The sequence below is a fragment of the Leopardus geoffroyi genome, chromosome B2, assembly GCF_018350155.1.
Source record: "Leopardus geoffroyi isolate Oge1 chromosome B2, O.geoffroyi_Oge1_pat1.0, whole genome shotgun sequence".
NCBI lineage: Eukaryota > Metazoa > Chordata > Mammalia > Carnivora > Felidae > Leopardus > Leopardus geoffroyi.
In genome coordinates, this window is record NC_059332.1 from 39,427,589 (window position 1) to 39,441,166 (window position 13,578).

At 43.4% G+C, this 13,578-nt stretch overlaps 1 long non-coding RNA gene across 1 annotated transcript; it reads right to left on the reverse strand.

Annotated features, from left to right (window-relative positions):
* Window positions 1-11,101: 11,101 nt before the first annotated feature.
* On the reverse strand, window positions 11,102-12,957 carry LOC123609714. Its single transcript, XR_006717924.1, has 3 exons — window positions 12,789-12,957; window positions 12,308-12,347; window positions 11,102-11,361 (listed from the first exon to the last, which is right to left on the reverse strand). It is a non-coding gene; the product is annotated as an uncharacterized LOC123609714 (long non-coding RNA).
* Between the last annotated feature and the right edge of the window lie 621 nt (window positions 12,958-13,578).

Below are 13,578 nucleotides of genomic sequence, written 5' to 3' on the forward strand. Positions count from 1 at the left end.
GAGCCAGATTGTGTAGAGTCTTATTTTTAAACAATGCCTGGTACAAAAACAGTACTCAAAGCTAGTTGGCTGGATGGACAGATGGGTTGGTGGATGGATGGATGGATGGATGGATGATGGATGGATGGGTGAATGGGTGAATGGGTGGATGGGCAAATATATGGATAATAATGATACACCAAAAGAGGTGCCTGGGTGGCTCGGTCAGTTAAGCATCATCCAATTCTTGATTTTGGCTCAGGTCATGATCTCAGGGTCATGGGATCAAGCTCCCTGTTGAGCTCCACACTGAGTCTGGAGGCTACTTAAGATTCTCTCTCTCTCCCCTCTCCCTCTATCCCCCTCCCCAACTCTCTGTATGTCTGTCTGTCTGTCTCTCTCTCTCTTTCTCTCTCAAATAAAATAAAGATTATACACCAATGGATAAAGAAAGAAGAAAATAGAACAAGTACAATGGGAAGAATAATTTGGTGCCAATTGTGCATTTAAAGCCAGACTTTGCAGAAAGAGTAAATCCTGGACCAAAAGTACCTAGTGAGGAAGCCATTAGGCCTCCTTTCTCTTTAAGGAGAAATAGCCCTCTTTGGGCCTCAGCCAATGAGAATCCTGGAAGGCTGAATGTTGTTATCTTTTTTTATATTTCCTGCAGGGAGCTGGCCTTCCCCCACGGTGGGTATCCAGTGGCACTAAATGGTATTACAGGAATGGTATTTATGGTATTACCCATTAAACTTTGGGGGCTGAAAGGTAGTAAATTATCCCCTCCATTATATATTACCGTGGTTGCTCATCAGGGCTCCATTTTTAATCCCAATCTCTTGATTGAATCGTGTCACCACAGTCCATCAGCAAGGAATATGGAGGAGGAGAAGTGCACATGGGTGTGGGTATAATTTAATCCAATAGTTCTTTACTGAGCACATACTACGTACTCAGCAAGATGGCAAGAGGAGAAAGTGGTAGTGAAGGTCTTGAAGAAATTAGGCCATGAAACAAAGCTCATAATCACATAAACACCTAGGAACGATAACACATTACCAGTCACTCTCCAACTAACCAGAATACTTCATTAGTAACTTTTCCCACCAGGTTTTATTTGGGAAAACCAGGCCAATCGTAGGAAAATCTTTGGCACTTTTTCAAATCAAAATATACAAGATATGCTGTGGCCTAGATCGCAGTTCAGCTGGGTATCTTTGGGAAAGCCTCCTAAGCCTTCTGAACCTCATTATCAATCTCCTTGTGGATGAAAGGAGAGGTTGCTCTTATCCAAGCGGTCTCAAGATTCCAGCAGTAATGTTTTCTCATCTGTGATCCTCCACATCCCTGGGCCCAGACCATAGGAATGGGCTTCCAGAATGATGGCTCAGTGTCACACTGAGATTCTTATTCACCAGAGGAAAATACCGTTATGTTCCCAACCGTTTGTCAGGAGTCTTCAAAGGGGACTAACAAGATCTCCTTGCAAGCACACGTAATTATAATGTAAAACACTATATCCATGCTGAGGCAAGGCAGAGCAAACCAAACACTGCCAAAATTGAGAGAAAGGTGGGCTATATTCATGGGATAACTGAGTGGGAGGCATTTGATCCGGACCTCAAAGACTGGGCAATCTTTTGAGAGTAGGAGAAAGGGGGACGGAAAGCTCTCTGAGGAAAAATCCTTCTCCCTTCCTACATGCTCAAGATGCTACCTTACAGGCATGTGATATAGTAGCCATATTGAGGCCATGAGGCATCACAAACACAAGCAGATTGGCAGAGCAGGAAAATGGAATAAACCACAAGCCTGGATGAACTGGATAGGAATAATGTGCTATGATGGCCTTCCTCCAGCCTTCTTGTTAAATTAAGCTTCTGGTTTATTCCACTCTTAGTTATTTGTAGCTGAAAGCATCCTGTTTCTTACCTACCCACTGTGGCACATACCCATCACCGCACTCTCTTCTAGGCATATGTGATTGATCTGTGTCCTTCTCTGTTCTTTCTCTCCTATGCTGAAGCCCCTTTATCTCTGTATCCCAGACCATCCCACCTGAGCCTTTTCCTTCTAGCTCTTCTAGAACTTTTCCTTCCCCACATATAGGTGCTTAGATCATGAGAGATCACAGAGTCAAAGAAAGGCCACCTAGAAATCTTGCCTAATGCCAATAAAAACCATTGCCCCTCAGGAACTGCTTTGCAAATACATTTTGTCGTTAAGCCAAATAACTCTGGCAGTGACCTAAAAACAAACATTTGAAACAGGCACAAGAGACTTCCAAAAATTTAAACACTTTGCACCGAGGAGGAAAAATGTATTTAACCGAAACAGCACCTGCAGGAGTTATTAACATTTTCAAATTAAGGGCACTTCGCGCTTTCACAGCATTCACACATAGCACACACCACTTAGACATCAGAAGGTTCAAAGTGAGCTTTTAAAAACTTGTTTGTTTTAAATAGATGAGCTGTGCAATCACACGTGTACACACACACACGCACACACACATATACACACGAGAGCACTAGGCTTTCACACTGTCATCTGCTCTGGTGCTGACTCCTTGGCCACCGACAGTCCTTCCTGGTGCTGGAAAGCCTCGGATGCTGTTGCTGGGGCAACACAGAAATCTTGGGTGCATTCTGCACTGCTAGCCTCACCCAGTGTCTCCTCATGATGAACCCCAGCTGGCAGAATATGCCTTTCCACATTCTTCCTTAACTCACTGGATTCCAACGGCCTCTTCACTTTCTGGCTTACGTTCCTTACAGCCTGCCTTCAGTCGTTTTCCAAATACGAGAACTTACTCCTTGGGTGAACTCATTTCACGTGGGTCAAATCCTGCCTGTGTGATGACAGGCCCCACGTTTCCATCCTCACTAGTGCCTCTCTGCCGAGTTTTGTAATCACAGAGCCAGCCACCTGTTTGGTTCACCACGCACACCTTTCAAGACATCTCAGGCCTAATAATGCCCAAATGAGGCTCTGAACCCTCTGTATTCTGCTGCATGCTTCAGATGTTAGCTAAGACATCACTTCCTCAGAATTGTGTATCCATTCTTTTTTTTAATGTTTATTTGCTTATTTTGAGAGAGACTGTGTGAGCAGGAAGGGGCAGAGAAAGAGAGAATCCCAAGCAGGCTCTGAGCTGTCAGCACAGAGCCCAGTGTGGGGCTCAAACCCATGAACCATGAGATCATGACCTGAGCTGAAATCAAGAGTTGGAGGCTTAGCTGACTAAGCCACCCAGGCTCCCACATATATGCATTCTAAATACTATCTTTTATATGTATAAAGGAGGGATCCTTTTATGTATGTATCAAGGAGGGGCAGGCATTCTTTTGTCTCTGTGGATATTCCATGCCTGGCATCATGCCTAGTACATAGTAGGCCCTTAGCAAATACTTGCTAAGGGAAGGCATGGGTCCCCTCCCCCTCCCCGTGTGTGACATCTGTCTCTGCATACCATTAACACATAACATGCTGCTCAATAGGCTACAAGATGATGAAAGCTTGAGCACTTTTCTTCATGGCAGGTTCTGACTTCAGCTCTTTTCTCACACGACCTCATATATTTCTTGCAACAATCCTGAGAGGTAGGTTTTATTGCTGTTCCCATTTTAGAAAGAGAAAAGTCACTTGTCTGAGAACATGCACGCATCCTGTGGGGGGGCAGAGCTATAGCCGGCCCCTCATCCGCAAGCAACACCAGTGTGCTGATCAGGAGGGATTGGTGTCCGGAGCCCTGGGTTTGAGCCTCAGCTTTGGGCCTTCAGCCAGCCTCTTGGTTTCCCCGAGCTTTGGTTCCCTCACCCTTGCCGTTCTACCTCCATGAGCAAGTATGAGGCACGGCATGCAAAAGTCCTTTATACCACGTGACACCCACTTGACAAATGGGGAGATGCCTGCTTGGGCTAATAGAGGAGTTTTCTGGCCAAAGGTATGGCACGAGTCTACACTACTGACAGTCACTGCCTCCTCCTTCTCAACTGACCTATGTCTTCAAGACCCTGCCCAATGGCACTGCCTTGTTCCCAAGACCCTGGAAGGGGTTAACAGGAGACATCAGACCAATGAACCGGACTCAAAATGTCCTGTATCCCTCAGTTTCTGAGCTACCTGATAATCCCGAGAGAAACCAGGGTCGACAACTAGTAATAGATAATAATTCTGCCACCCTCCTGAGTCACACTTACTAGTTTGCAAAATACTCTTGGGGCACCTGATGCCATGATCTTGCAGTTTGGGGGTTTGAGCCCCACATCAGACTCTCTGCTATCAGCCCAGAACCCCTGCTTCGGATCCTCTGTCCCCTTCTTTCTCTGCCCCTCCCCTGCTAGCTCACTCTCTCTCTCTCTCTCTCTCTCAAAAATAAACATTTAAAGAAAAACACTCTCATTCATTCAACATTTAGTCAACAAATATATGTGAGGCTCTATTACAAACCAGACACTGTGGCCAGCACCATAGGCATGGTGTAACACCAGGAAGTCAAGACCCCTACCCTCAGCAAGTGTCCAGGCTGGCAAGGAAACATGTTTGGAGCCAATATTCTATAGTCCTTTACCACAAACCAGTTGCTTTACATAGAGTAACTCATTTGCTCTTCACAGCAATTCTATAAGTACCACTATTATCTCTATTTCACAGACGAAGAAACCTAGTCTACAATGGTTAAGTGTCTTGTTCAAAGTTAGTGGTGGAGCCAGCTATCTGACTCACAGCAGCATGTTGCTAGCAGGAGCCTTTTGTGACCATAGATTGGAAAGCTGAGATCCTCACCAGCAGAGATTCCCAAGACCAAGACCCCAGGGCCGCAACTCCCCACTATATGGAGCCCTTCTTTGCCACTCTAAAAATCAAAGACACCTCTTTATTTGAGAAGAAACCAAGACACTGGCTGCTCTGGTCCAAGAATGCCAAAGGTAACTTGCATCTCCTGTCGGAAATTTTCCTCATCAAAGCATTGGAAATCAATGCGGTGAATACAGTTATAATGAACCACCCTGTTCACAATCCCTGCCTCTTCCTAAGGAAAAGGAATCATGAGAGACACATATTGGTTTCAGCTCCATCACATCCTTCCCCTGCACATGGTCCTCCCATGGGGAATCCTCCTTCCTCCTGTCAACAGCATTTGAGATGTTCAGGGGTTTTATTGGATGCTCTTTATCACTGTGACTGTGAGGATTCAGTGCAGCTAAGATTTAAGAGCCCAAAGTAGTTTAACTTCTTCCAAGCATCAGCCATGGCTGCTGTGCCTTCTATAGGACTGTTCATGGACTTTCAGGCCCTAAGGGAGCTAGTGAATACCAGGTGACCATCTCATTTCACAAATGTGGAAATTGAGGTGCAGAGAGGCAGAGGCCACGCAGCATAGGACCAGCATCAGTGCATCCCGCTTAGATACACAAGAATCTCTTCCACAGAAACGTGTTGAGTCCTGAGAAGCAGTGCTGCCCTGCCCTTAGCATTGGCATCAGACTGCCTGAGATTGAATATCTGGCCCTGTGTAAGACCTTGAGAAAGTTGATTGAACCTCTTAGTGACTCAGCTTTCCCAGGTATAAAATGGGAATAATCATAAAAGCATCTGCTCCTTTGAGTTATCAGAAGCTTTAATAACACGGAAAAAAAACCAGAGGCACCTGGGTGGCTCAGTCAATTGGGCGTCCGACTCTTGATTTTGGCTCACATCATGATCTCATGGTTCATGAAATCAAGCCCCTCGTTGGGACTGTGCTGACAGCACGGAGCCTTCTTGAGATTTTCTCCCTCTCTCTGCCTCTCCCAATCTGTCTCTCTCTCACTTCATCTCTCTAAATAAATAAATGAATATTAAGAAAAAAGAAAAAAAACTATTAAAATTATACAAACAGTAAGTGCTCAATAAACGTTAGTTATGGGCATTATCTCAAAAAACAGTGTCCCTGGGGCTAAGAGCTGCTACTAGAGGAGCTGAGCTTCCCTGGCCTACAACTCTGATGCAGGACATGAGCTCATACTGCCCTGAGAACCAGCCTGTGTAAGACAGGAATGGCCTCTTTTTTTCCACCCAGCTGGCAGCCGTGTTTCCTAGACAGATGATAAGACTAAAAGTTCCTGAAGGCAGGCGACAGCCTTAGACATCTTTGTGTTGCCTGAGACAGTGCTGAGCACAAATGGTGGGTTCCTGGGTCTTCCAGCCAGGCTCAACCACTTACACCCTGTGTCTGCCAGCTCATGAAATCCTGCAGTTGTCCAGGTGGGATTCTTTTTATTTATTTATTTATTTATTTATTTTAATTTTTTAACATTTATTTATTTTTGAGACAGAGAGAGACAGAGTATGAACAGGGGAGGATCAGAGAGAGGGAGACACAGAATCTGAAACAGGCTCCGGGCTCTGAGCTGTCAGCACAGAGCCCAACGTGGGGCTCGAACTCACAGACCTCGAGATCATGACCTGAGCTGAAGTCGGCCACTTAACCGACTGAGCCACCCAGGCGCCCCTTTATTTATTTAAAAAAAATTTTTTTTGAATGTTTATTTTTGAGACAGAGAGAGACAGAGCATGAGCAGGGGAGGAGTACAGAGAGAGGGAGACACAGAATCTGAAGCAGGCTCCAGGCTCTGAGCTGTCAGCACAGAGCCTGACTCAGAGCTCAAACTCATGAGCCATGAGATCGTGACCTGAGCCGAAGTCGGACACTCAACTGACTGAGCCACCCAGGCGCCCCCCACCAGGTGGGATTCTAAGGAACTTCTCAAGCTGAGTCTCACCAGCTTTTGCTCAAATTTTAGTCCTGACTCTATTCTACCACTTCAATCCCTGCCTATGGACTTCCCAGATTTGGTGTTCTTTCTGAGTGTTCTTGCATGCCTTCTCACTTTGTACAACCTCTTCCCCATATATTTCCAGGCCTTTCCATCCCAAATGTGTATCATTGACTCAAGCGAGATCCGCTGGTTCCAGTTCTCAACCCCAGGGAATCTCTCCTATCCTGCCCTCCAACACACACACACACACACACACACACCCCAACCCCTTCAACTCCTGCCAAGACTTCAACTCCTGCCATTTTCCCCTTGCCATCTTTGATTAATTTCTAAGAGTTAGGAATGCTTATATTCACTTGCCCAACCTTTCTGTGGTTAGGGCTAACTGTGTGAACCGATCTTGATCACATAGGGTGGAAGGCTGACCTCTTGGAAGATTTTCCTCCTTAATAGAACAGAGGAATCTTCAAAAGAATAACATTCCTTCCTGCCTTGGGTACAATTATATGAGGCCCTGATGCTTAGACATGCAGCCACCCACTTGTATGACAAAAAGAATAGGAGAACTGCAGAAATACTGACCACAAGCTATCAACACTGAGCTACTAGGTGAACCAACTCTAGAGCCACCAGCCTCTGGATTCCTTATTATAAGAAACAAGGAATCATTCATGTTTCTTAAGTCACCTTGAGTCAGAAGTTCTGATACTTGTAGACAAAGGCATTTCAAAGCTTTATCAGGTAAGCATCAGTCTCCCCACTGTGAACTCCATCAAAATGACGTGGATTAAATGTTGTAGATAGATTGAAGAGCAAATTTTCTAACATTATCTGGTAGGAGTCTGTGCAGAAAATTCAAAAATCCTAGAATGTGGGAGGAAATTAAATGTCACCCATGTCTGACATCTAGACCAATGGAATCAAATTGTGGGTTCAGAAATAAACCCTCATATATACAGTCAATTGATTTTCAACAAGGGTTCTGAGACAATTCAATGGGGAAATAATAGTCTTTTTACCAAACGATGCTGGGATAACTGTTTATACTCATGCAAAGTATGAATCTGGAATCCTGCGTCACACCATATGCAAAAATTAGCTCAGATGTAAGAGCTAAAATTACTAAACTCTTAGACAAAAACACAATCATGAATCTTCATGACATTGAACTAGGCAATGGTTTCTTAGGGATGGCACCAAAAGAAACAAAGAAAAAATATGTAAATTGGACATCATCAAAAATAAACCTTTTTGTATTTCAAAGAAATTAAAATTAAAAGATAGCTCACAGAATGGGAGTAAAGTTTTTGCAAATCACACATCTGATGAGATTTATAGCCAAGATATATATGAAGAACACTTATAATGCAACAATAAAAAAGCAAATGACTCAATTAAAAATGGGGCAAAGAATCTTAGTAGACATTTCTTCAAAAAAAGACATAGGGGTAGCTGGGTGGCTCAGTCAGTTAAGCGTCCAACTCTTAATCTTGACTCAGGTTATTATCTCATGATTCGTGAGATCAAGCCCCAAATCATGTTCTGTGCTGACAGTGCAGAGACTGCTTAGGATTCTCACTCTTTCTTTGCCCCTCTCTCATTTGTACATGCTCTCTCTCTTTCTCTCAAAATACACAAACAAACTTAAAAAATAGATATACAAATGACTAATAAGATCATGAAAGGATGCTCAACGTCACTAGTCATCATGGAAATGCAAATCAAAACCACAATGAGATACTACTTTATACCTACTAGGATAGCTATAATCAAAAAGACAATAAGAAGTGTTGGAGAGGATATGTAGAAAATGGAATGCTCACAAAATGCTGATGGAAATGTTAAATGATACAGCAACTTAGGATAACAGGCTGGTAGCTCTCCCCAAGGTTAAACCCAGGGTTATCTGCCCAGGAGAAATGAAAACATATTCCTGTACAAAAACTTGTAAGGAATGTTCATAACAGCATTATCCTTAAAAGCCAAAAAGTATAAACAACCCAAATGTCCACCACCAACTGATGAACAGATAAATAAAATGTGGTATATCCATACTGTGGAATATTAATCAGTCATAATAAGGATATATGCTACAACACGGCATGGATAAACCTTGAGCATTATGCCAGGTGAAAGAAGCTAGTCACAAGTACATATTGTATAATCCCATTTATATGAAACACCCCAAATAGACAAATCTATAGAAACAGAAAACAGATTTGTGTTCCTGGGGCTAGGGAGGGGGATGGTTTGAGAAGGGAGGGGTGACTGCTGATGGGTAAATGGCTTCTTTTTGGAGTGACAGAAATGTTATAAAATTGATTATGGTGAATATATTTTGACACCATTGAATTGTATGGTTTAAATAATGAGTTTTATGATATGACCGTTATATCTCAATAAAGCTGTTTTGTTTTAAAAAGAAATCCACAAATTTAAGAAATAAAACAGATGGACATAGGGAAAGAGAAGAAAAATAATATAAAAATAGAGAGGGAGCTGAGGCACCTGGGTGGCTCATTCAGTTAGGCGGCCAACTCTTGTCATGCTCAGGTCATGAACTCACGGTCTTGAGTTTGAGCTCCACATTGGGCTCCATGCTCAGCATGGAGCCTGCTTGGGATTCTCTCTTTCTCTCTCTCTCTCTCTGACCCTCCCCTGCTTGTGCTCTCTCTCTCTCTCTCTCTCTCTCTCTCTCAAAATAAATAAATAAACATTAAAAAAAAGAGAGGGGGAGGCAAACCATTAGAGATTCTTTCTTTTAAATTTTTTAAAGTTTATTTATTTTTGAGGGAGACAGAGAGACAGAGCACAAGCAGGGGAAGGGAAGAGAGAGACACACAGAATCTTGAAGCAGGCTCCAGGCTCTGAGCTGTCAGCACAGAGTCCAATGTGGGGCTCAAGCTCATCAACTGCCAGATTATGACCTGAGCCGAAGTCAGACACTTAACCAGAGCCGAAGTCGGACACTTAACCAAATGAGCCACCCAGGCACCCCAAGAGATTCTTAAATACTGAGAACAAACTGAGTGTTGCTGGAGGGAAGGTGGGTAAGGGGATGGCCCAAATGGGTGATGGGCATTAAGGAGGACACTTGCTGGGATGAGCACTGGGTGTTATATGGAAGTGATGAATCACTGGGTCCTACTCCTGAAACCAATACTACACTGTATGTTAATTAACTTGAATTTAGATAAATAAATTTTTTAAAAGAAGGAAAAAAAAAAAAAGGAATCCATGTCCAAAACCCAATCTTGTGCAAGTTCTTCCCAGATGGGGCTCCCAGGAACTAGAGCTGGTCAGGAACTGAGAAAACAAGAGTGATTTTCAACTACCAAATATAACAGGTGAGGGAAGAATACGAACTTGATTCATGATGGGAAATCTACAGGAACACCAAGATGAATGGGAGCAGGAGACAGGGGTGGATCGATTCCCTAAGACAAGGATGATGCAGACACTGACCTGCTCTGTTCCAGCACCTGTGGAAGACATGATACTGCTCGTCACAGTATCCTGCCCTGCCGAACCCAGAGACAGCAGTATAATACTATTCAACTAGCCCTCTGGGCACCCACTACCAGCCCATAGGGACTGGCACATGGAAAGAAATGTGTGTGCCTTTTCTGACTTAGGACAATGATACCAAGAGAAAATTTTGGGTAATGTCTGAAGCCACATTCATGGGCAGACAGGAAACCTCTAGGGCAATGTAATAACCTACGACAGTTCCTGAGATGACAAAGTCCCTCTAAGACCAGGATGTCCCTACCTGGACATCTCACCACTGCTCGTTGTAGCTCATCCCATCTTTGAGCAACTGAGTCAATTAGAAAGACTATCTTGACTTGAAAACCACCTCACCAGAGTTTCTCCCTTCCATCCTAATCTAACATGATTTCGTCCCTGGGAACCACATGAATGGACTCACTCCACAAGTATCTAAAGCATATCTGTACCTATTTGTATCTGTATATGATATATGTCAGGCAGGAGGCCATAAGAGGGCTGATGGGAAAAGGAGAGCCAAGACATCGCATGCATTCCGGTGTGAATTGATCCAGTTCATAGTTCTTCCTCCACTAGTGGGCTGGAATCCCCCTTCTCAGCATGGTTTGCGTGGTGGGGGAAGACTGCATGAACGCATGGGGTGTCTGGGGAGCATCAGGAATTAGGGGGGCATTTGACTGACATAAAGTCTTAAATATCAATAACGAAATTGGAAGTGCTGTAGACTCCCTAACAAAGAGCACAAGAATAACAGCACTGGAAGAAATACAAATGGACAAGAAACAAAGGGGGAGAGCGCTGTCTCGTAAGCTATCAAAGAAATGTGAAACAAAGCAACAGAACTTGGCTTTTCATCCATAAAATTATCAGTTAGTTTAAACTATAATATTCAATGCTGGCAATGGTGTGGCAAGACAGGCACAAATACATGCTTTTTGTTGGGAAAAAAAAAAGCTGGTACATCTGTGGAGTGTGATTGAATGATAGGCCCTTTCACACAGCCACCCTTATGCTTCGAACACAGAAGTTCAGATATGCACGTATGGTAGAAAAGATGTTCACCAAAAATATTTTTGTGCAAGCCAAAAAATGGAAACAACTCCAGGTCCTGCAAGAGAAGAGTTATATAGATTACTATAATATCCCCATGTTAGAATCGATTTTGAAATAGTCGAATGGCATGGGGAAATGCACACAATATAATGTTACACTCAAAAGTCAGGCTCAAACATCAAGATGTAGTTAGTTTTTAAATATATGAGGTCTTCACCAATCCATAGAAATAGGACCGGAAAGAAATACCACAAAGCGCTGACAGTAGCAGTTCCTGGAAAGTGGAGTGGCCAATAATGTGTATTTCCACCTTTATTTTTTCTTGATTTTTCAAATTTCTTCAAATGATCGTGTATTGCCTTTTTTTCTTTTTTTAAAGGAAAGACAGGAGTGATATTATTTAGGAAGGAAGGAAAAGAAAGAAAGAGAGGGGGGAGGGAGAAGGAGGCAGGGAGGGAAGAAGGAAGGAAAAGAAAGAGAGGGGAGGGAAGGAGGGAAGGAGAGAGGAAGGAAGGAAGGAAGGAAAGAAGCCAAGGATCTTAGTCACTCAGGCCCCTTCTACTACCGAGTCTTCAGCTGCCTTATTAAGAAAATAAGGGGGCGCCTGGGTGGCTCAGTCGGTTAAGCGGCCGACTTCGGCTCAGGTCATTATCTCACAGTCCATGAGTTCGAGCCCCGCGTCGGGCTCTGTGCTGACAGCTCAGAGCCTGGAGCCTGTTTCGGATTCTGTGTCTCCCTCTCTCTCTGCCCCTCCCCTGTTCATGCTCTGTCTCTCTCTGTCTCAAAAATAAATAAATGTTAAAAAAAAAAAAAAAAGAAAATAAGGACAATTGTACCCAAACTGTCTCACAGAATTGAAAATATATGTGACAATAAGAAAATGTATGTGACATGCTTTGTAAATTGTAAAGCACTTTACATATATTAGCCCCTGTTAACATTATAACACAAAATTAACTTCAACAATCGGACAGAAAAAGAAAGAAATCATAATAACATACCTCAGACTTTGACCAGGAACTAGGAAAATACATGATTGAGCTGAGAATAGAAAGAAGGGAAAAGGTCACAGGAATCCTGAAGAGTGTTCGCTAACATCTCTCAGGAAATCCAGGGAAAATGTTTAAGAAGCAAAAACAAACAAACAAGAAACCTTACAAGGCAACCAAATGTTAACAGCCCTGCTGCTTGGCCATATAAGATGTTCTGCCTTTGTTTAAGAAAATCTGCAAACTGAGAAATATTCACTCAAATCAGAGGGAAGAGGAAATTGACTCATTGTGACAGGCAGATGAAAATCAGAATTAACTAAGGTTAAAATGTATTGGAAAAGTGTCTTGCAGGATCTGACTTGGCTCCAGGAGTAAAAATAAGCACCCCAAGGGAGAAGACTGGTGAGTGGGAAAAGGTTCTTAATTATCATGAGGCCAGGACTAGAATTAGAAATGACAAGGACCCAGCAAAAGCACTCGAATTCTTTACCTTGCAAGGGAAGATGCTTGTGGCCTCCTACTGCTGCCCATTCCCTCCCATTTGAAACTCTCTCCTGTTCTAGTTTCTCAGAGCCTCACGTGTCCTGCTTGCCTGCAACTACTTCTCCAACCTCCCTCCTCCTTCCCGACCTCCCAGGGCCCTTTGTGTTTCCCTGCTCTTTCCTAATCCCACTTTCTCGTTGTTCCCAGCTAACCGCTACAAATTTTCATTTGTAGAACCCCACCAGGGTTCTTTTCTCAACTCCCACACCATCTTTCCAACTGCCTTCTGGACACAGCCCTTAGAAGCCCTGCTGCCTCCACACCAAGCTTGCCTAAAGGCAAATGCATTTTCTTTTTTTTTTTTTTTTAATGTTTATTTATTTATTTTGAGAGAGAGAGAGTATGAGCAGGGGAGGGGCAGAAAGAGAGAGGGAGAGAGAATGCCAAGCAAGAGGAGCTGGACGTGGGGCTTGATCCCACGAACTGACTGAGAGATCATGACCTGAGTGGAAATCAAGAGTCAGATGCTCAAGTGACTGAGCCACCCAGGCACCCCTCAAATGCATCTTCTTAAAAACCAACCAAATAAACCAGAACTGGCTGAATGGATCCTCATCTGCTGTTTCTGATAATAGTTCCCATTAGAAACACTGGCTTCCTCTTGTGCTTCTTCCTCTCTTCCAAAACCAAAATCATCATGTCCCAAATCCTATTGACACATACACATCCTTTGGTATTTTTCTTATATCAGGGAGGTCCCCTGCCCCTTCCCAGTCCAGATCTTTATAGGCTACTGA